This window comes from Ochotona curzoniae, unplaced genomic scaffold (genome assembly GCF_017591425.1).
Source record: "Ochotona curzoniae isolate NIBS_2020 unplaced genomic scaffold, NIBS_Ocur_1.0 contig_3819, whole genome shotgun sequence".
In the NCBI taxonomy this organism is placed as follows: domain Eukaryota; kingdom Metazoa; phylum Chordata; class Mammalia; order Lagomorpha; family Ochotonidae; genus Ochotona; species Ochotona curzoniae.
Window position 1 is genome coordinate 7486009 of NW_024466004.1, and position 24486 is coordinate 7510494.

At 49.8% G+C, this 24486-nt stretch overlaps 1 protein-coding gene across 2 annotated transcripts in view; it reads right to left on the reverse strand.

Annotated features, from left to right (window-relative positions):
* Positions 1 to 24486, reverse strand: part of TRERF1 (transcriptional regulating factor 1) — a 198435-nt gene that overhangs the window by 38095 nt on the left and 135854 nt on the right. The window lies entirely within an intron of this gene.

Here is a 24486-nt window from a genome sequence, read left to right on the forward strand (position 1 = left end):
GGTCCAGCTAAGATCCATTGAGTCAGAAGCTGCATGGTGTCGAGACATGTCTCCAAGTGCATCAGATACACGTGCGTACTTAGTAGGCATGGGCTGCACCCAGGTGGACCTAAGCAAGAGCTGATATCTCAGTAGGGAGAGGAGAAGGCACACCCTACACAGCTCACCAGAACCGACTCTCCTTCCTTCAAAGACTCCACTCCTCCAGGGGTTTATGACCTAAGCGGATGCTGCCTCCTTTCTTCACACATCCTCTGTCCTGACAGCCTCAGCCACCACTCATTCTTTGCTGAATGCCAGTGTCTGTCCCCAGCCCAGATGGCCTGAGCTCCCAATCAGCTGCTCTCTTCATGTTAACACTGCCATCATCAAAGGCATCCACAAACTGGGTGCTGTTTCCAATTCATTTCTTCAACTCTGCCATACTCTTTTCTACCCCAGGACCTTTGCCTGTGCCACGCTAAGTTAGAGGACTCTTTTTCTCCCTGCCTCCTATTCATTTAACTAAGGGCTAATTGCCTTTTGGATCTCAGCTCAGACTACACGGTCTCGGCAGGTCCACCTTGACTGACCCTCAGGTCAGTGTCAGATTCCTTTATACTTTTTTTTTTTAAAGATTTATTTATTTTTATTGGAAAGTCATATATACAGGGAAGAGGAGAGACAGAGAGGAAGAACTTCCAGCCGATGATTCACTCCCCAAGTGGCTGCAATGGCCAGAGCTGAGGCAATTCAAAGCCAGGAGCCAGGAACTTCTTCCGAGTCTCCCATGCGGGAGCAGGCTCTGAGCCGTCCTCAACTGCTTTCCCAAGCCACAGGCAGGGAGCTGGATGGGAAGCAGGGCTGCTGGGATTAGAACCGGCGCCCATATGGGATCCTGGGCGTGTAAGGCAAAGACCTTAACCACTACGCTATTGCACCGGGCCCTCCTGTACATGTTTTAATGAGGCCGTATTCCTCCCTTTTGGACCGTTCTTCTGACCCTGTCATTGTACTTTCACCAAGGCACTTGCCTGATCATTAGATTTTATCTATTGAAACAGGAGTCAGATGTGGTGCTACTTCTAATTCTATTCCCATAATAACAGGAATTATAATGCCCAACACAGTGTAGCCTTCTCCCCCAATGTTTTGTTACACAAAGGACATTATCTGTAGAATGAATAAGTCAATGAGTAAAGAAACCATTAGATAGCAACACCTCAGTCTCTCTTGAGCAGAGACAGGCAGGAAAAGAGACACAGTGGACAGCGCGGGCAGGATCTTAGTTCTTACAGAGGGATAGTCAGACCTCACCTTGGTCCTCAGGGATGGGAACTGCAAGTGGAGAGCAGCAGGAATGGAATTCCAGGGGTCCGCCCTGGGGCACGGTGCTGATGTCAGGAACTGGGTGGTGAAGGCAGGGATAAATTGTGGCGAGCTTTACAATGATGCCCTATAGAGTTATCCTGTGGGAGTGAGCCTGCTAATTTCAGAACTCTCTTCTACTCAACCTTCCTCCAAAGCCTTATGCAGAGTCATCCTTCCCTCCAGCTCCTGAATAATTACTGTTGAACTTGCAAACTCTGGACGCTGTGTGATCTCAGCCCCTCCCCCTCTCCTCCATGGCCCTGTGGCTGGAAGCAGGGAAGCCAGATCACTTCACTTTCGCTGTTTTCACTGTTTAAGTCTTCCCAAATGGCGACTTTGCCTTCTCAGCTGGACTAACCTGTTCTTTATTCATTGCTGTTTCCTGGACTGGGGTGTGGTTTAATTACAAGCACAGCACCCCCAGACAGAACCCTTGATGGAATGATTCCCAAAGTAGGGTTCCTGGGTTAACAAAATCAACATCATCTGGGAACTTGCTACAAATACTAATTCTTGAGTTCTACCCAGAGCCTGGGTTGGAGCTCTGAATTTGGGGTTTTAAAGAGTCTTCCGGGCCCAGTGCAATGGTTAAATTCTCACCTTGCAAGCACCAGGATCCCATATGGCTACTGGTTTGTGTCCCAGTGGAGCCTGGTTTGTACCAGATGATCAAGACTCACTTGTTCACTGCCAGTCTGGGAGAAGAACTTCCCTGAAGCACGTGCTATCTATTTTAAACTGCCTTTATATATTTCTTGGGTAGGTTACTACAGTCATGCTTCAAAATTCCAAAGTTTCAAAAGGATGCAAAAAATATTACACACAAATGCTTGAAAATAAAGTGACAAACTACAGTAAAATGACAAACACAGAATCCAGGTCCGGCACAATACCCTAGCAGCTAAAGTCCTCATCTTTCATATGCTGGGATCCCACATGCGCGCTGGTTCTAATCCCAGCAGCCCCATTTCCCATCCAGCTCCCTCCTTGTGGCCTGGGAAAGCAGTTGAGGACGGCCCAAAGCCTGCTCCCGTGTGGGAGACCTGGAAGAGGCTCCTGGCTTCAGATCGGCTCAGCTCCAGCTGTTGCAGCCACTTGGGGAGTGAATCATTGGCTGGAAGATCTTCCTCTCGTCTCTCCTCCTCTCTGTATATCTGATTTTCCAATAAAAATAAAATAAATGTTTAAAGAAAAGAAAGAAAGAAAAACACAGAATCTATGAAAAGCTTTCCTCCCACCTAGGAGCCCCCAGCCACCCAGCATCCCTCCTGAGATAACCTGCATGAGCAAATCCACCTGGAGACACCTGGTCATGTCAGCAAACTCCTTGGCATACTTCTCTACACAACAGCAGGGTGAGGCTGAGGCTGCAGCACCTTGCCAATAGTCTTGTTTAGACTGAAAATCTAGAAACTGCTTTTCTTGGTGGGTTAGGCAATCGTATAGAACCATTAGATGACCACCCCTAAGACGGAAGTCTTCACTAGTTTTCTAATAAGGTGACTGTTTTGCTCATTGTTCATTGTACACAGAATTTCCTAACAAGGAACAGGTGCCAGGAGTTTTTTTCATTCACCAAGTCATGAATGGAGCTGCTTTTACACTTCTTCCTTACAGCAGGACTGCAGAATTCCCAAGAGGCTTTAACAAAGAAATGCCCAAAGCAGGTCTCCATGGCCACCCTGTCCGTCCCTGACATAGGTCCCAGACAGCCTGGGACTTCCTCTTCCTATGCTCCTGATCCCTCAGATGACCAACCCTGTGCTCCCATGCCTGGTGTAGGCCAAGGGACAGACATTTCCTTTTCTCTAAAAGTGTTTATGCTATTTTATGTATTTAGAAGAATGACAGTGAGAGAGGGAGAGGGATAGAGAGACAGAGAGAAGCAACCAGAAAGAGAGATCTTCCACTGGCTGTTTCTCTCTACAAATGGCCACAACAGCTGGGGATGCGCCATTCTGAAGCCAGGAGCCAGAAACTCCATTCAGGTCCTATGTGGGTGACGGGGACCTGAGGACTCAGACCATCACTTGCTGTTTCCCAAGGTGCACAATAATAAAAAGCCAGGACTTGAACCAGGCAGTCTGATAGAGGGTCAGATTTGGGTGCCCCATGTGGCAGCTTAGTTGCCACATCACATTGTCAACCCTCTATCTTCTACTAAGGTCCTAGATGCCAGACAGGCAGTTGTATGAAGTGTTGTAGCTCATGGAAGACACAGCAGACACCTCCTGTTGTGGGGTTGGAACACTTCCTGTCTGGGGCAGGCTAGTACTTTGAGCATGGGGCCACTATCCAGTCACAGTTACAACTGGGCGTTGCTACGCTGTGTAATCAGCCGTAAACGATCCATAAATGAGCGGGCATGGATGTGTCGCAATACAACTTTGTTTATGGACACGGCAACTTGAATCTCAGGCAATCGTTACATGTTAAAAAACACTGCTCGTCTTGATTCTTCACCATTTACAAAGGTAAAAATCCATCCTAACAACCAGGTTGTATGCTGGACTTGGCCCAAGCCATGGTTGGCTTAGTCCTACTCCACAACATCAAAGCCCTCCCTCACCCCCAATGCCACTCCCAGCCTCAACCCTGGGACAGCAGGAGACAGGCCCAGCCTGTGTGGAGCTATCTGTTGGAATGGCAATCCTTTGAACCAGAGAGAAGGATGGAGAGGAAGTTGACTTTGGCCGTGGTTTCAGCAGGACATGTTTGCTTACAGTTCAGAAGGAATAACACCCCATGCCTGCCAGACCACCACTGCTGGCTGTAGGAAGAAAAACCAAAGAAATTTTCTTCTCTCCCACTCTGGGGCTGTCTTTCGGGGGACTGCACACACCATCCTCCCAAGAGGTTTGGTTTATGGCTTCATCAAACTCCACTTTTGGGTTTTTCCAAGTGGCTTGGTTTGTGGCTTCTGGAAGTCTTTTAACTCCAGGTCTCCCTCCATCCCCAAAGTGCAGTGGGAACCACGGGCGGTCCTCTCAGATGTGGCCTTGTAGTTCTGTGGTCTCCCTTTGAGCCATGTTGTCATCCTAAAGGCTTTCTGATTCGGCTTCTAAAAAAACTGGTGGGGCTGTGATAATCCAGTAATTTCTTTACTGGTGTTGGGATGTGCTAATGGAGGGTAGTGCTGGAACCTCCTGCCCCATGTCCAGGCCTGGATTGCTGTTGTCCCTTCATGGCCCTGGGGCTGCTCCCCAGCTGGGGTGTGTGTGGCAATGGGAAGATTCCCAAGGCTCCCTTTGGGCATTATCACATGAGTGTTTCTGCCACCACCAGCCTCACCCTGGGATGTAGTCGGCCCAGCAAGCCCTAGGAATTGGCAGGAAGCCTGGCTCATGGAATCTGCTTTCTGTCACCAGGAAGGGCTATGGGAGTGCCCACACCTGCTGCTGGGGAGGCTCCTGGACTGGCTGCCATTTCTAGCTCTTTACTATCCCCTCCCCCTTATGAGTGACAAATGCTACTCCTCTCTCTCTTGAGCTGTCATGGCGTGGTGTGGGGGCTGCGGTGACTTCCTATAGGAGGCAGCCATGGCCCGAATGGGTCTTGTTGTTATATTTCTTGGGTACTTTTTTTGTTTGCTTGCTTAAAGATTATTCTTACTTAAAAGTCAAAGTTACAGACAGAGGGAGTGAGAGACAGATCTTCCATTTGATAGTCACTCCCCAAAAGGCTTGACATTTGGGGAGTGACCAGGAGTTTCTTCCGAGTCTTCCACATACGTATAAAGCCCCTAGGACTTGGGGGCCATCCCCTGTTGCTTTCCCAGGCCGTAAGCAGGGAGCTAGATCAGAAACGGAACAGCCAGGACATGAACTAGTGTCCATAATGGGTGCCAGCGCCAAGGTCAGAAGTTTAGCCTGAAACACCACTGCACTGGGCCCATCGTAAGCACATTTGCAAGCCACCCTGGAGCAAGAGCTGGGCACAAGCACCAATTTGGAGCTGCCAGAAAGACACTGAATACAAGAACGGAGCCCAACCTTTGGTTCCGCAGACTGTGTGTCCTCGAGCATTGTTTTATACATCCTGATGCTCAAGGCAAATTTTATTGTCTAGAGGAAATCTGAATAAAACCCATCAACTCCCTGCCTCATCTTTTATTGGCTCGCAGATATGCAAAATTAAGGTTTTGTCCTTACTGGTGCTCACTGCAGAGACCTGGGGCTTGTTCAGGGCTCCCACGTGCACAGAGCATAGGGGACTTCCTAGGGTTTTCATCTCCCCTTCCAGGTCACAGAGGAAGAGGTCGCATGGAACTGATGGGACTGACACACATCCCGCCCCCCAGCTGACCCCGCTGCCAGAGCAGAGGTCTGCAGAGACAAGACAGCAGGGGATACCCATGAACAACCTGTGCATTTTGCCCCCCTGAAAAAGACCTGTATGCTAGGGGATCCTGTGTCACAGGCTGCTCCCAAGGGAGTGCCGCCAGGACGCAGGGAGTCATCAATTTCAGCCATACTGTACAACAACCCAGGTCTCTGGGCACAACCTGTAGGATGTCAGGAACAAAGAGCAGGGCAGGGCCTCCAGAAGCTTCCAGATGAATGAGCCAGGGATCTCAGAGCTGGGAGATACTGGTCAGCACCCTGCCTCACTCTCTAAAGTCCTCCAGGCAAACTCACTCTGGGGCCCTTTCAGGCCAGGATTCTCCTCTGGGAGATGTCAATCCAAAACCTGTGTCTAGAAGGCCATGGGTCTGCAGGAGATAAGCTTCCCAGAGACCCCAGGGAGTCAAAGAGGGGACAGAAATGGTGACAACCAACTGGCCTTGCAGGGTGTGAGCCATGCTATAGGGCTCAGGCCTGGCAGGAGGGTTGGGTCATTCTAGCCAGGGCTGCAGTGGTGCAGTGGGCAGACGCTTGCTTTGGGGGGACTCAGGGAGAAACTGTACAGGGCTAGCACTCAAGTCCTGAGGATGTGAGCTGAGGAGCCTTCTGAATCAGCACTGGGGACCACAGCCAGAGAAAGAGCTATAGCCAAGGTGACATCCTATAGCAAGGGAAGGCAGGCAAGGTCAGGTCGGACTGGGTTGGGCCAGGCTGGGCTGAGTGAATGGGAGGCTGATCCACCAAAGCCCCAAGAAGCATGGGGAATGAAGTTAGAGGGAAGAGGTAGGGAGATTTGGGCTCTTTGCTCCCACCTGCTGCCTCAGAATGAATTACTAATCGAAGAAAATGCAAGATCCCAAGAGCTCTGTTCCTATTACCCACAGCTACAGCCAACATCCTGGGCACATGGCTGCCAAGAGCCTCCATGCAGGTGTCGGTGCAGGGGCCCACAGGGAGGGGAGTGGCCTCAGTCACCATGTCCTGGTCACACACACCTGGGACAGTGTCAGCCCCACAGGTGTCCAAGTATGCAATTGGTTTAAGGGCTCAGTTCCCAAACTCCAGTGAGGTTGGCTTTTGGTATGTGGTCTTCAAAGACATCTGTTTGTGTGTGTATAAACAACCAAATGCTTTGGTCGCCAAGGGTCCTAAGGGTGGGTATCCAGGGAGAAACCACCAGCTTCCTTTGAGACAACAGCTAATGGGTAGCAAAGACAGCAAGCCTCCTGCTGCACTAACTGCATCAGCGCTCTGGGGTTCGGGGTGTCACGGCTCTCCCTGGGCTCTCCCATGTGGGTTTCAGACAGGAAACCCCTTGCGGAAGGCCCAGGCCACCCCAGACTATGACATCAGTGCCATTCTGGGGGATTCTGTAAACACCGGCAGCAACACAGACCCACATCCTGGGCAACGCTACAGGCGCCCAGGCTCTTGTCTTACAAGATAAGGGGGCTCAGACAAGCAATCCCCAGGCCCCCTCTTGGCTCAAAGTTCTAAGATCTTCTAGGAGTCAACAAACAAACTACAGGGACCTCTGGCAGCTGAGGCTGGAGGCCCTCCCAGCAGCACTTCCTGAGTCAGTCACTCCTCCGGCTCCCCCTTTGGATCCTGTTCTGGCCTGCTCTTTCTAGAAGCCCTGACAGAATGGGAGCCTCTCTCAGGCATCCATCCCTTCCTGCAGGTCCTGTGTCCCTGGGCCCAAACTGTGCCTTCCATCTGGCCTGGCCATGTGAGTGCTTAGCAGGCACCTGCTCCAAGACCTCGGAGCCCACGCCCTGCAGCCTGTCAGTGTTTCCAATCCACAGGGACTCTCAGACCTGGTGGCATCTTATGGAGCCCTTTCAGATGGAGGGAAACGCAAGGAGGGGCGAGGCCAAGGGAAGCCTGGGGATGATGTCTGAGAAGGAGCGAGTCCATGGAGGGTCAGGTTCCAGATCATGGTGTGTTATGCATAAGAACAACTGTAAGATTTAACTGTAACTTCAAACAAAGACTGGGGTGGGCATTCGGTACCATGGCTATCATGCTGCCTCAAATGCCCACACCCTATCTTAGAGTGTGGTTCCTGTCCCAGCTCCTCTGCTTCTAACCCAGCTTTCTGCTCACGCACACCGTGGGAGGCAGCAGAAGATGGCTCAGCTACTTGGGTGCCTGCCACCCACATGGGAGACCCAGCCTGAGCTGCAAGATCCTGACTTGGGCGTCACCTAGCCCCAGCTGTTGCAGGCATTTGGGGAGTGAACCAGCAGATGGAAGATCTCTGTTTCTCTGCTTTTCAAATTAAATGAAAAAAAAAAAAAAGTTTTGTACAACTGAATGCTACAAAGTTGGAAATGAAATGACCCTACACTCCCTGGCCCCTCTTAAGCTGTCTGCTATTAATGGATGCTGGGTGGGATCCCAAGGTTGGCTTTGGTCTACCAGATGGCTGTTGAGATGCCTTAGGGAACAAAGAGATTGTCTTGCCTTTTCTGGGTTCTTGCCTTTCCTCTTGGAAAGCCCCAATCATGGCTTGAGAGAGAAAGAGCTATACTACTGGTCATTGAATCCTATTATCTCCCCATCCCAATTTCTTTCCAGAGCTATTTCCATTAGCTGCTGTGAGAACAGAGGACTGAGCTGCAGCACCCAGCAGGGGCCCTTGCAGGTGAACTGAGAACACAGAACTGGAACCCTTGGAACCTGTAGGCAGAGGGGAGGGCATGAGGACCAAGCCCGCCGAGCTGATGGCCTTACAGGCCAGACAGCCAATCCTGCTCATTGAAACACCACTGCCCGAGCTCACTACCCTTGGGCATTCTAGTTTTCAAATCTAGACTCCATGTTACACTGAATCAGAACTGTGTCTCCATAGCTCTGTGTGCGCATGTCTCTCTCTTCCAGGGGGAGACGAACAGTGTTTGGCCCAAGGTAGTTTGACTCAGTGTTTACGGAATGCAGCAAACAAGGTTGTCAAACACATCCCTGCATGTGGCTGAAAGCGAGGCATGACAGTCGCCTTCCCCAGAAGGAAGGTTGAGAGCTCTGCCCGGACGCTTGCACAGAGCTTGTTGCTCAGGCACACTCGGGCCCCACAGGTGTGGGCTGCAGTTGGGAGAGTGGGGGAGACCCCTAGGGCAATGTCCATGAGCTGACATGATACTTCTGATGGGGGCAGTCAGGTATCTGGAGCTGGAGTTACAGAATGCTAGTATGCCAAGACAGGAGGTGTATCACAGAGCCAGCACAGTCCCAGCTCTTCCACTTCCAATCCAGCTTCCTGCTAATTTGTACCTTGAAAGGCAGCAAGCACTGGCGCTATTTGGACTGAGTTCTGGGCTCCTGGCTCTGACCCCTGGTCCATATCTGACTGTTGTGGGGCACTCGGGGGAAGGTAGTCAGTGGATAAAAGATATCTGTCATCTTTTTTTTTTTTTGTCTGTTTAAAGATTTATTTATTTTTTATTGCAAAGTAAGATAAACAGAGAGGATGAGAGACAGAGAGGATGATCTTCCATCTGCCGATTCACTCCCCAAAGCGGCAACAATGGCTAAACCTGAGCCAATCCGAAGCCTCTTCTGGTTCTCCCACATGGGTGAAGGGTCCCAAGGCTTTGGGCTATCCTTGACTGCTTTCCCAGGCCACAAGCAGGGAGCTGGATGGGAAGCAGGGCTGCCGGGATTAGAACCAGCACCCATATGGGATCCTAGTGCATGTAAGGCTAAACTTAAGCTGTTAGGCTACTGTGTTTGGCCCTCTGTCAGCTTTTTGAATGCAAAATGAAAACAAATACATACAAACTATAGAGATGTTGAAGTGCTGTTAAGCACATGGGAAGAATGATACTGACGGCTGCAATTCTGGGCATCAATGCCAGGCCATGCCAGGGCCACATACCTCATCCGTTCCTCCTGCAGACTCATAAGATGGGAAGTGTGTCCATCCTTTCCACTGCCTTAGTCAACCTTCCAGTGACACTGCAACGCACAGTCCCAGCTGCACTCCATGGGCCTCGGGGAGGATCTCTTCAGGCTCGGCACCCAGGAGGACTGGCAATGGGATGGCTTTTGGCCTGTCAATTAGACTAGCCTGAACTTCTGCATAAATTGTTTTTCCAGGAATTTGATCAAGGTAGAAGCTCGTAACAAACGACACGTGCAGACAGTGTAGACAACGCGGAGACAACTGTATACACTGTAGTATACTTTGACTAGCCAAAGGCTGACAACAACCCAAATGCCCACCATAAGGGACTGACAGAAGAGGGATTCTAGAATGAACTCACAATGCTGCCATTGAAAGGAACAGCAAGGGGGTGGCGATGTGGTGCAGTGGGTAAAGTAGCTATTTGTGACACTAGCATCCTATACTGGAGTGCCAGCCTGAGTTCTTGCTGTTCTATTTGCAATCCAACTTCCAGCTGATGTGCAGAGCAAAGTCACAGACGGTGGCCCAAGTACTTGGCCTCTGGCACCTGTGTGGAATACCCAGCGAGAGTTCCAGATTCCTGACATCAGCCTGGGCAGCCTTGGTGTTGCAGACCTTTGGACAGTGAATCAGCAGATGGAAGCTTTCCTATTTTCTCATAAGCCTCTGGAAGTGCCATTGTATTCTCTCCCAGGTGATGTTTATTTGGTTGGATTATGCCTCAGGGAATGGGTGCTCTGTCTGGGGAGTGCTGGTCAGTGAGCTGTGGGGAGGTTAGTTGTCACCTAGGGGGCAGGGGGCGTGCCCAGAGGGAGCCTCCCTGTGTGAGGATGTGTCTGGCCCACTCTTAGTCATGGATGCTCCTCTCTCCCCGCTGCTCCTTCTGCACTTCCAGCAGCAGCAGGTGCCTCCTTGGGGATAGAGGGCTGGGTCCCAGCACAAGGCAGAGCTGCGGGCTGGGGTAGGGTGGGTACAGCATTTTAATATTTTTGTTTGATTTTAAGGGAATAGGCCTCTTTCTTCCAAAAGGGAGGACTCCTGACAAGGCCACACTTTTTGGAATGGATGCAGAAAAGCAGGTTTATCTGGAGGCCTAGGATGGCAACCCCAGCTGGAGCCCAACTCTTCCGGGCTGTGGTGGAGCCCTCTGCTGGTAGAAAGGGCGCAATTTCAAGACCTGAAGACCCTGGTCCTAGCTGATGACCCTGAATCCTTTCACCGAGAAAATGGCAAGTACAAACACCTCCCTCAGCACCTTCTGTCACCCACTAAGCACACCTTCATGCTAGCAGAGGGGGGAAAGAGGCAGGAAAGATTCCGAGTCACAGCTGGTGTAGGAGGTAGAGGCAAAAGCCCTGCACCAGATGAGAACACAGACCCAAGCAGCTACAAGAAGGTCAGGTGGAGGGACAGGAACCCAGTGATGGACCTGGAGGGGCGCAGGAGCCAGACCACCTCAGTTGCTGAGGGTCCCAAGAGTGCCAGGGAGCCCCTGAAGTGTCTTGAGCTGTGTGTGTGTGTGTGTGTGTGTGTGTGTGTGTGTGTGTTTGAGTGTGCATGCACAAGCTTGGGAGACAGATCTGACCACCAGGCATAGACCAGGGCTCAGCAGAGATTTTTTTTGCTGCTGGCTAGATAGTACATCTCCAAGGCGCTGCAGCCAAGAGGCAGAATAGAGCACTATGTAGATGCTCATTTAATGAGAGAAAAACATTTCTACAATTCTTGGAAGAACCTCAAGACAGACTAAGAATAACAATGGAGCATAGTCATTTGTATTTCAGATTCATAAATGAGAAAATGGAGTTGGCTTGGAGGAGGGAGAGCATTTCAGTTAACAGGGGTTTCAAAGCAGGGTTCCCATATCACCCAACAATCATCAGTAGAGACACAGCTATAGTTCAGGGGTCATGCAACATTGGGTAGTGCCTGGATCTGACCCATGGGTCAAAGGATGAGGCTGAGCCAGGTCAAGCGGCGACTTGGTCCAGGCCGGGTGGCTGGGAGGAGGGTGTTGATAGAGGGTGAGCAGGTTCCCAGTGATGGAACAGGTACTGGGGCGGAAGGAGACGACCAACATGATGCTTAGGGGTCAGGTTCACATGGAGGAAGGCTGGAGCACAGGGAAAGCACAAGTGCATGCAGGGACCTACAGCAAGAGGTGCCACGGAGTTGGCGGCGCGTACGGCTCTGAGGCTGGGAGAGGCTTGGTCACAGTGATGTGCTAAGTGAAGACGGGCACGAGGAGGTGGGAGACTCAGGGAACACATGAGGACAGGCTTGGGACTCAGTCTGTCCATCTTTCTCATGCCATTTCAAAGCTTACTGGAGCCATCTTTCTTGTCTTCTCACTCCAACTAGGACCCCCCTGAAGCGGTGTCTCACTTACCTCTGCTTGTAGCGTCAGCACGTTACATGGCAGCCACCGGGGAAGGTGGCCATGGGGGAGGGGACAGCTGCTGATCGCGATAGCCAATCATCATGAGCTCAGTCCTCAATGGAAACAGCTTCCCCTTCGTGGCCTGACCCTCTCCTGTGGCTCACCTCGCCAGAGCTGCTTTTCTAAGGGTCACTGGGCCCTTCCCCAGTCACCCTAAATCACCCATGTATGCATGCGACACACACATTTACATCCACATCTCTTCCCGACCAACCCCGAACACTTGATTTGTGGTGACGGTGTGTTGACAACACACTCATCAACTGCCAGCTCAATACGTCTAAATATTATGTTCCATCACCCAGAATACCAGAGTTTTCTTTTTTTCTAATTAAAAAAGAATTTAAACAGCAATCCTACTCACAACAAGGAAAAGAGAAGGGGTGGAGGAAGCCAGAGGTTAGAGAAAATTAATTTTTCTTCCTTTTTCTTGCAAATTAAAACAATTATTTTAAAATTTTATTTGAAAGGTAGAGAGACAAGAGAGCTAGACAAGGGAGAATCATCTCTCATCTGCTGGCTTATTTCCCCAAATACAACAGAGCCAGGGCTGGGCGAGCCAGGTCAATGCCCCCAGCTGGGAATGCAGGCCAGTTCTCCCATGACAGTGGCAGGGACTCAAGTATCTGAGCCATCATTGAATGCCCCCTTGGGATACACGTTAGCAGGAAGCTGGCATTAACAGGAGAGCTGGGACTTGAACCCATGTACTCCAGTACAGGATGGAGCCATTCAAAGTGGTGACTTAACCACTGCGCCCAACACCTCTTTTTCATCGGTCTCTTTCCCAACAGAAGAGTAAACAGCTCTCAGCTCCAACTCTTCAGTCCTGGGATGTGGAGGTCACTGTTGGGAAGCCACGTGGCTTCTTGGGTGACCACAGCATTAGACATCAGTGCCACTCAGAGAAGATCAGCCTCCCTGACCCTATGCTGAGTCTCTGATAGGGACATCACTGGAACATTCTAGAAGGCACTGTACAAAGCATGGGCATATATTGTTTGATTTTTCTCCTCAAACAAACCTGTAACATTTCATGCTTTATGTATTTGAGATGAGGAATTTTTTTAAGATTTATTTATTTTTATTGGAAAGAGACATACAGAGAGGAGGGGAGGAGGAAGATCTTCCGTTTGCTGGTTCACTCCCCAGCAATGACCAGAGCTGCGTTGATCCAAAGCCAGGAGCCAGGACCTTTCTCCAGGTCTCCCGCTTGAGTGCAGGGTCCCAGGGCGGCAAGTGGAACAGTTGCGACATGAACCAGTGCTCATATGGGATCCTGGTGCGTGCAAAGCAAAGACTCGGCCATAGGCTGTGGCGTTGGGCCCTACCTTTGACTTCTGATTTGACACCACAGCACAGACATACTTTAAGAATCTGGCCATTAGCTCCCGGCAATTTTCAAGCTTCCAGCACTCAGCCCTGAACTTGGACTTGAGGAGATCAAGATGCAGTTTAAGGCGGACACAAACCACTGAGCTCTAGTCTGAAAGGACTACTAAGCCTCAAAGACACAGTCTCCCTGGGAAGAAACAAGTGGGCTCTTGGCAAGAATATTCCTCGCAGAAACACCCACCGTACTGCTTCTGAAGCCAGAAGTCCAGGATTTCTACCTCACCCTTCCACAGGCAATGGTTTTGAGCCTCAGTTTTGCCATCTGGGGACAGGCAGCCAGGAGGGCGTGTGGAAAGCACATGGCTTCAGGGAGGGCCCATGAGGTGTCCCTGCCTGTGGTGGGGGCCTCTGGGGCCATCCTTCAGGGAGCATGCCTGGTGATTCAGCCATGGCTGATGCGCTGGGGCTGTTTCCCGGGCAATCTGCCAGCCCTCCCTATGTTTAAAGGGACAGAATGGTATTGAGGGCAGGAAGTACCAGAAGTGGACACGGATCAGGAGAGAGAGAGAGAGGAAAACCTTGGTAGAAGGGCCCTGTGGAGTAGGGGCCCAATGCTCCTGAAGCAGCGGTGTGCCAAGGTGGTGCGCTTTTTATCCGGGGCCATCTTGGAAAGCCACGCTGCACCTGGGTAGAGCAGGAGACCCGGGAAGGCTAAGGCTGAGTGCACCTGCTCCTCTCTAGAGGAAGCTTGTGGGACACACCAGGGAAATTCAGAGGGAGTCTGTAGGTGACCATGGGTCAGGATGTGTTCTGCTGCCTGGGGTATAGCTGGCAGGTACCTCGAGAACCAAGGAGGGGACAAAGAGAAAAAATGCTTTTGTGGCCATCTGAGGCTTAGCATTCTCCATGCTGATCATGCATGAGAAGCTGGAAGGGTGTGTGTCCCAGTTAGCGCGAGTCACTTCACTCAGATATTAAGATTGACTGATTTGAATGTCATCGTGACAGACAGAGTGGGAGAAACAATAGAGAGAAAGGTTTTCCTAGGTGCTGGTTCACTCCCCAGATGGATGTATCAGCTGGAGCTGGAACAAGCTGAAGCCAGGAGTTTCAGCCAGGTCTCCCACATGGAATACTGCTGCTTTCCCAGGTGCATTATAAGATGAATGGGAAGTGAAGCATCTGGGACTCGAACTAGCGCCCACATGGATGCCAGCACTGCAGGAAACAGCTTAATCCACTGTGCTACAGTACTAGCCCCAAATAGCTGATATTCTATATAAAGCCCAAGACCCCCAGAGGAGGCCTGAAACCATGGGCACTACCAAACCCTAACAATAATGCCTTTCCCATATTAACTAAGATTTTATTTATTCATTTGGAAGATGAAGTTCAGAGAGGGAAGAAGGGAAGGAGGGAGGGAGGGAGAGAGAGAATTGAATTTTCTATCAATTGGTTCACTTCCCAAATGGCCACAAATAGCTGGGGTTAGGCCAAGCTGGAAACAGAAGCCTGGAACTCCATCTGAATCTTCTATGTGGGTGGCAGGGACTCAAGCATCTGGGCCATCTTTTGATGTCTTCGCAACTTTCTGGTGCATTAGCAGGAAGCTGCACTGGAAGTGGAGCATCCAGGATGCAAAGCAGAGCTCAGATGGGAAGCCGGTGGCACAGTTGGTTCAGCTCAGCCCCCTGCCCCACAATACCAACCCTTATGGATATAACTTCTTCTTCTTCTTCTTTTTTTAGATTTATTTATTCTGGGCCAGTGTGGTAGCCTAGTGGCTAAACTCCTTGCCTTGCATGCACTGGGATCCCATATGGGTACTGGTTCAAGTCCCAGTAGCCCTGCTTCCCATCCAGCTCCTTGCCTGTGGCCTGTGGAGACCATCGAGGATGACCCAAAGCTTTGGGATCCTGCACCGGCATGGGAGATCTGGAAAAAGCTCCTGGCTCCTGGCTTTGGATTGGTTCAGGTCCAGCTGTTGCAGCCACTTGAGGAGCGAACCAGCAGATGGACGATCTTCCTCTCTGTCTCTCCTCTCAGAGAAGGAGATGCAGAGAAAGATCTTCCATCTGCTGTTTACTCCTCGAATGGCTTTAACAACCAGAGCTGAGCCAATCTGAAACCAGTAACCAGGAACTTCTTTCAGGTCTCCAATGTGGTTGCGGGGATCTAAGGTTTTGGGCCGACCTCCACTGATCTCCCATGTCATAAGTAGGGAGCTGGATGGGATGAGGAGCAGCCAGGACACAAATTGACACCCGTATGGGATGCTGGTGCTTGCACGTGGAGTATTAGCCAGTTGAAGCATTGCTTCGGCCCCAGGCTATAACTTTTTAAGTATGAGGTGTGACAACAAAACCAGCACTAATGTTTTTCTTGGGCCCAGGGCAGTAGCCTAGTGGCTAAATTCTTCCCCTTGCACATGCCAGGATCCCATATGGGTGCCAGATTCTAATCCTAGCAGCCCCGCTTCCCATTCCCTGCTTGTGGCTTGGGAAAGCAGTCAAGGATGGTCCAAAGCCTTGAGACCCTGCCCCCATATGGGAAACCCAGAAGAGGCTCCGGGCTCCTGGCTCCAGATTGGCATAGCTCCAGCCATTGTGGCCGCTTGGGGAGTGAATCAGCGGCTGGAAGGTCTTGCTCTCTGTCTTTCCTCCTCTCTGTATAACTCCCTTTCCAATAACAACAACAATAACAACAACAACAACAAAAAAACAACCAAAAAACAAAAACAAACCTTTAAAAACAAAAACAAATGTTTTTCTTCTTGTTTCATAATTTTACGAGTGCAAGACTTATTCTTACTATGGATCCTCCCGATGTCAGCATGCAATATTTTTTTCTTTCCTTGAGAACTTTGCCCGCTACTTGTGGCTTCTCTTTGGCTTATCCAAACTGACAGCACCACAGCTCTCCTGCTTCGTAGCCACTATGAGCCCAAGCCCTGAGCTCCCACGGCCGCTGATGCGATATGCAGGAGGGCTACGAGGGAGCAGCATGCCTGGCAGGAGCACAGCACCCAGACGAGCCATACCCTGGGCCGGTGCGGCAGGGCAAGGGCTTGTCGGCGAGTAAGCTCCAGGCTGGAAATGGAGAGGAACTCCAGCTTTCCTTGGAGTGCTTGGACTTCTCCCAGGATCGTGGTTGAGCCTGCCCTGGGAAGTCAGACTGCCAGGTTCTAATCCGGGGCTCCAGCCTTGGTTTTCCCATCTGTGTTACGGAGCTGATGAGACCTGCATCTACACGGTGTGAAGCTGATGGAAGACACTCTCTGTCAAATGTAGAGGGGCTCTACAAATAATAGCCAAGTTTTTAAAAGACAAGAAGCACATACGAACAACGTGATTTTTAAAACACCTGTCTAGGAACAAAGACTGGAGATAAAGATGCAAAGCTGACAACCACGGTTAACACTGCAGGTAGACATGAGAAAGTTATTTTATTCCTGTAAAGAGTCCAGGGGTGAAGGGTCTGGTGCAATAGCCTAGTGGCTAAAGTCCTCGTCTTGCACACGTGCTGTGTGTCTCTGAGATTTCCTCACTCAGAAGACCATGGAGTCACAAGCTCATGGAAGAGTTTATTTCTGGAATTCTTCCCTTACTACATTTTGGATTGCGGTTGATGGTGGGGAACCGAAACCACAGAAAGGGAAACGGTGGATACGCGGAGACCACTTCCTTTCCTGTTTCAAGGGGCCGTGCGGCGATCGGGTTCCAGGAAACTGGCAGCCACATTGTGCTTACTTACTGCTGCCTTACTTCTGGCTGCTGTCTCTCCTCCTCTAGCTTTTAAGCGTCTTTGGGGAAACATGGGATGCATCAGCTGGCAGGGCTGCTCAGGGCAGGCAGCAGGCTTGGTGTGGCCCCGCTGCCTGTGTGTGCAACCTGATTGGATGGGCCAGCCATGGTGGGGTGGGGTCGGCGCTTCTGAGAGCCCCCACAGACATGGCAAAAGACAGCACGAGACCAAGTGGATCCTTACGATGGTAGCGGGTGGGGAGGTGGGGGGCGTGGTTAGGTGCTTTCATGCGTTTTTTTCTTAGTAAGGTAGGAAAGAGGAGAGAGGCTTAATCCTCATTCTGAGCTGTGGAAGCTCCATGGGTTAAAGAGACAATCACACTTGGTAGTGGCGGGTAACTCACGTGGGATGAGAACCATTGGTGTTCAGTCCCAGAAGGGTCCCTGGAGACCACAGGTCACTGCTCCCAGAGCCTCCACGTCTTTGCACAGGAAGGCTAAGCATTTGACGTTGGGGTTCTTGCAGGTCCTCCCCCCTGCGTCCTACCCTCTTACTCCCAGTTGCTATGATGCAGGAAATACAACCCCAATACAGAGATAACCCAGCTCAGACAGCAAATGCGATCAGCCCCGTTGCCAAGAAGAGACCTCCCCTGCCATACTACAGCAGAATGAAAAAGGGATGACTCCCCTGAGCTCCAAGGTGGTCTTCCTGCCCTTGGCCTGCTGAGGCTGGCTCGGTGGGACGAACTTCCCCAGATGTTGCCTGCCCCAGGACATGGCAATGACCTTAGGCCAGGCTGGGGAGACAGCAATCCGCTGAAGCACAGAGTACAAGGAGGCTGTGGGTTTTGGTCCTTTGTGCCATTTTTCGGAAAAGAGAAGCGTGGGAAGGCATCAAAGTGGAGTGGACTCTCCAACATGTGGTCATTTAAGGAAATAGGCGAATGGGCATGAGTGGTGCGAGTAAAGTATCTTTTTAGCAGGAGCATCCCCCAACAGAGAGAAGGAACTGATGGCCGACCTCCAGAGCTGCACGTAATGACTCGGGGGAGAGCAAGCGCGGGGCCCTCCTCCACCTAGGGCGCCCCCTATCTCTAAACCCACAGGAACCCCAGCAGGCTTTGCAGACACTCCCCAACACCAGGTGTCTCCACCTGCTGGTTCTGGTTTTCACATCTGCATCAGCTGAATCTTTGTGCTTGTCGCTGTGTAGGGCTTAGTGGCCAAGGGAACCCAGCCTGGCCTGTGACCCCCTGCATTAGTAGCCATAGGCAAGGCCAGCTGGAGGCTGTCCACCATCAGCTCTGGCTCTCAGTTCTGAGTAACCAGAGTGAAGGAGGGGCAGGAAGCATGAATCATGATCAAGAATGAGGCTGTTAATAGATTTTGAGGTTTGTGGGTGGGGATGGGTGTTCAAGCTCAGGCAAACAGGCCTGACCACTCAGCTGGGTGGAGAATACTCAAGGCCTTATCTTGGTAGTCACGGAAGAATCAAGGTCAACCCTAACCCTAACCCCAGCCATGTTCAAACTCCCCTGCAACTTTTATTCTTCTGGATACCTGAGCAACACCGGGGGAAAGAAGACAAGTGGTCAGTGCCCCAATCACCCCTGGGTCCTCCCAGACTGCACCTCTAGAGAGAGTTGCCAGTCTCTGTTGGTAGTCCTGATGCACTGGAGCCTTAGAGACAGAAGCTGTTCAGGCTTCCAAGGGTCATCAGCCATCAGTGGTCAAGCACAGGGCAACCTGGTCTCTCTCTCTTACACACACACACACACACAGAGGAGGACTTCTTGGGGTTTTTACTGTGCTCATGGGAGGCGGCTGCCCCCAGGATGGACCACAGAGGCCTTTGCACTGGGTGTGTCCACTCCATGAAAATACTTGCCTCTGGCTCTAGTTCTCATCGCTTTTCCACCCAGCAGGCCTGGGGCTCCACAGGGCCACCCCTGCCTTCCTGAGTCAAACCCCTCCAGGAAGCCTTTCCTGCCCACCCTTGGAAACGCACCTGCCAATTTTTGGAAGATATAATCCTTGATGCATTTTTGGGGGGGAGGAGGAGGGCTATAAAGTCCTTTTTTTAAAATCAGCAGACTTCAAATTTCAGAGCAGACAACTTTCTGCATGTATTACACCACTTGTTCAGTGTGCAGTGACCAGAGCACTACAAATAGCAGGTGTTGCATAAAGTGGTGCTGCTGCCTAGGGAATGGGCGTTTGGCCTAGCAGCCAGAATGCCTGCACACCTCGGTCAGTCACTGGGATTGATTCCTGGCTCCTGATTCCACCTTTTAGACAATGCAGACCTTGGAAGACAGGTGGTGATGGCCCAAGTAACTGGGTCGCTGCCGCCAATAAGGGAAGCCTGGATTGAGTTCCCAGCTTCAGTCCTGGGTTGGCCTCAGGAGTCAGGGACATTTGGGGGAGGGGAGATGAGGTAGAGTGTGGACCAATGGAGGGGAGCTCTCTGATCGCAAATGAATAAGCAACACACACACACATATATATATGTGTATATATGTGTGTATATATAAGTATACAGAGCACACACACACACACACACACACACTGATATATATATAAAGTGTTGTTGCCTGTTAGACATCAAATCAGGAAGTAGCACAAGGTTCCTGACTAGCAGGAAGCACATGAAGAGGTCTCATGCCCCTCAAAGGAATAGAAGTGGATGGATGTGGAAGACCCTCCCTCCTAGCCCAACACCCTGAAAATGTGTTTGCAGAGCAGTTGTGCCACCCCTCTGCCTGGAGGCTGTGGTTGGGGGGAATCTCCATAGTGATGGCATTGTGTGGCTCTAGCCCACCTATGGCCACAGCGCAGGGCACAGGGTGGAGGGAGGGCCAAGATGCCGGCAGGTGGTGAGGTGGTCTCAGTCCCACTCCCAGAATTGCCTGCAGACACAGGACAGACTTGTATGTTTGTTTTCACTTGGAAGATTTAAACAAACAAACAAACCATCTCAAAGAGCATAACATGTTTGGGAGTCCCACCTTGACACCAGATTCCTGCATCTGTTTTCATCCAATGCTATATCCAGCTCTGTTCATGTATAAGCACTGCTGAACATGTGGGTTGTAACTATACTGGCATCCACTGGGAGTGTGCAGGACATTCAAACTCCGAGCTGCCAGTTCTGTACACGGCTTCTCTCTTGGTCCCAGAACAGCTTCCTGCCTCACCCCCACATTACTGGGACTCTGAGAGATGAAGTGAGCAACAGGCAGGGCTAGCTTCCAGCTCAACCTTCTCTCTCTCCCTTCCCCTGTTCCCCCAGCCCTGCCACAGTCCCCAAAGCCAAACCATGGATCCATAGTCTTCCCTTCCAATGGAAGGCAGGGGTAAAAATTAAGGGCAGGGAGGATGGGGTTGGGGAAGGGAGGGAGAGAAGGGCAGAGGGGAGAGGAGGCTCATGTAGGGCCTCTGCAGGGTGGGGTGAAGAGAGAAGCTGTTGGTGACCAAGGGAGAGGCAAGCCACAAAATATGCAGAAGCCATTTCCTCTCTCAAGGAAGATAAACAATAGATACATAAACAAATTGTACCAAGCCATGCAGCTATTTAAAGCATTCTGAGGGAAACCCATCCCGCAAGCATAAAGCTAATGTTCCCCTAGATGGCCAGCAGTTACCTTGTAGAGGGGGAACGTAGGGAAAGGGGACAAGAGAGGGAAATGGTTCCTCCTGGTCCCTCAGGCCCTAGACTGTGCCCCAAGCAGGTCACATACCTGTTCTGAGCCTTTTTCACTCTAATGTGTAATAAGCATAGATGTTCCTGCCCCACAGGGTTACTATGGAGAAGCAGAGAGAACTACTTCTTAGGCAGATAGTCTACCAGATACCCTAGTGCACCTTGCTCACGGGAACCACTGACTTGTTGGATAAGGTTTTAAAGACAAAGATCATCCAGGACCCAATGTGATGGCCTAGTGGCTCAATCCCCTTGCAAGCTCCAGGATCCCATATGGGCACTGGTTCATGTCATGGCTGCTCCACTGCCCTTCCAGCTCCCTGCTTGGGAAAGCATTAGAGGGTAGCCCAAAACCTTAGGACCCTGCAACCAAGTGGGAGACCTGGCTTAACTCCCGCCATTATGGCAACTTGGGGAGTGAACCAGCAGACCAAAGATCTTTCTGTCTCTCCTCTATGTAAATCTGTCTTTTTAAAAATCATAAAAAAGAAGGAAGGAAGGAAGGAAGGAAGGAAGAGAGAGAGAAAGAAAAAAAGAAAAGAAATCCACACATTAATGAGCCTTTAGGAATGTAGAGTATACCAAAACAAAGCGAAGGGCAGGAACCCCGGGAAGGGGCTAAAGCCTAAGGAGATTCATGAAGGTGGGCTTCAAAGGGCTCCCTCCTTGAAGCACCCACTGTGCACATAAACGCACAACTCAGAAAGGGACTTCTAGCAAACAGGACCTTAGGCTAGGAAGAATGGAGGTAAACCCAACTTCTGCAAATGGGTCTGCAGTCTGAATGGTGTTACTTGTGGGATCAGCAAAAACTTAAGTAGAGCATTAATCTACAGTGATGTTAGCTCAATAGTAAATTCGCTCTACTCCCTCCCCACCTAATCCTCTCTGGAAAAATCAGCTTCAACCCACATCTCAATTAATTCCCAAAGGTAAAATTCCTGGGAAGTAAAATGCCATGAATACCAGCAGCAGAAACAACAGATGGCAGAAGCAGACCTGCAAGGACTTCAGATTCTAGAATTACCAGACAGGAAAGCCTAAAATTGTTAAATGCAACATTTCAAAGACACAAAAATTCTTCGAATATGAGCAAGAAGTAAAAGACCAGAAAAATGACCATGTTGATTAGAAAAATAATGGCCCGAAACTTCTAGAAACAACAAATACAGGTAATGACATAGAAAATACAATGCATGGACTAGGTAGCACTTAAGACTTACCATAAATTAGTTAAGTAGTCGCTAGATGTGAAGCAATTATTCACAATACAGCATGGGAGACCGATTAAAAAAATCTAAAGCAGAGATTAGAAAGAACAAAGAATTGAGGGAGGGAGTTCACATGGGGTTTCAGAAGGAGATAACAAAGAAAATGGGGAAAACACAACATTCAGAGAAATTAAGGGTGAAGATTTTCCAGAGCCATTGGAGGACACAAATATTTAGTTTTAGGCATCCTGATGAAACCAACCAGTTAAAGACAGAAGCATTTACTCTGGGTAATTAGGCTGCAGAACATCAAAGACCACCACAAATCTTTCAGGTAGGTAGAGAGAAAAGTCAGATCACTCACCAAGGAATGACTGAGAGCTGGTTTCTCAACAATAGCATTCAAGCCACAGGGAGCGAAATAACCCAATGACCCAAAATTAAATGCCCAGTAAAATGACTTTTCAAGACTGAGCAAAATAAAGACATCTCCAACTCAATGACCCAAACCAAGCCAAAGCAGAAAAATCTTCAGAGTTCATCACCAAAAGACTCTCCTAAAAGATAATACCTAGGAATTTATCAGGCAGAAGGAAATTGATCCCAGGTTCAAGGAAGAAATGGTGAAAAAAAAAAAACCAAAAAAAGACATGTATGTTGGTGTATAAACCCATGCCCATGCTGCATCACACAAAGCTAATGTGTAGGGGGAAAAGGGAAGGGTAAAAATACAGGGTAACCATGAAAGATGAGCTGGGACAGGTAGCAATTAGAACGCCGGCATGATGGCTCAACTGGCTAATTCTCCACCTGCAAGCACTGGCATCACATAGGAGCACTGGTTTGTGTCCTGGCTGTTCTACTTCCCATCCAGTTCCCTGCTTATGGCCTAGGAAGGCAGAAGAGGATGACTCAAACAAAGCCTTAGGACTCTGCACCTGAATGGAAGACCTGGAAGAAGCTCCTGGCTCCTGACTTCAGATTGGCTCAGCTCCAGTCCTTGCAGCCACTTGGGAAGTGAACCAGTGCATGGAAGATCTTTTTCTCTGTGTAACTCTGCCTTTCCAATAAAAATAACTAAACTAAAAAAAAAAAAAAAAAAAAAAAAGAGCTGAACCAGCCTGTGATGCTTACACTGATTAGTAGGGAGGCAATTCATTTTATTTCATAATAATTCATTTCATACTTTGTACACTGCCTGCTAAAATAGCTAGAGTAACTGAAAGTACAAAGAGTATGTAAATTCCAGACAAGATGGGAGGGAAATACCAATACACAATGTAAAAAAAAAGAGCACACACCCAAAAAAACCTAGCCCAAATGCACATGAGGAAATAAACACAATATAAAGCACTAATTATAAACATTTATGCATCAAACAGCACTGCCTTAATATTTATAAAGTGAAACTTTCAGTTCTGCCAGGAGCAATTTGCAAATCCGGGAGGAGATTGTAACCCATCTCCCCTAATCATTTATATATTTATCAGACAAAAATCATAAAAGGACACATTAGAAGTGATCTTTGAATAGCACAACCAACTTACATTCTAATGACCACATGTAGAAAATTATACTTGATAATTAAACAGGAACCCCTGTTGTAGCACAGAAGGATAAGTCAACACTTGTGGTGCCCACTTCCCATACCAGGGAGTTAGTTTGAGTCCCAGTTGCTCTGCTTCCAAACGAACTTCCTGCGAGGGGAAGGCAGCAGAAGAGGCCCGAGAACTTGGGCTCCAGCTAAGCACGTGGAGACCCAGATGGATTTTTAGGCTCCAAGCTTTAGGTTGAGCCAAGCCTGGCTGTTGTGGCTGAGGGCAGTAAACCAGGCAGCAGATAGAAGATCTCCCTCTCTCTTTCTCTCAAGCCACTCCTCTATCTTTCAAATAAACGCAAAAACCAATGAAAGAATACACATTTTGAAGCCATTCTGCAACATTTAAGAAGTTGCAACAAAGGGCTAATACTTAAAGAACAGGCATAGCTCAAAGCATCCTTCACATGCCTTCTAAGGATCCAAACCTATTTAAAGACAGGAGACCCGGCTTCTCTCCTGGAGGCTGGGCCAGTGCCCAGCACAGAGGAGGCTTTGGATAAGGAATGACTGATTCTCTGCCGAGGACAGCACACATGGAGGGAGCATGTGGCAGGGCAGACAGACCCTGCAGTAAGGGAGCGTCTTGCAAGTGGGAAGGGACAAAAGCACAAGGTTTCTAAGGAAGAGAGTAGACGAGAAAGCAGAATTGTGACAGCCGAAGTCAGCAGCTACAGAGAAGGAGGAATTTTCTACCTACTATTGGTGGGGAATGGGCGTGGTGGATGGCCTCATGTCCCTCTGTGTGGGACAGGACTCAATCTGGCACGTTGGGAGTCGCAGATTGAGGGGTAAGGGTTCTAACCAATTCCAGCCCTTCTAAGATATCTTCATTGCAAATTCCCAAGGACCCT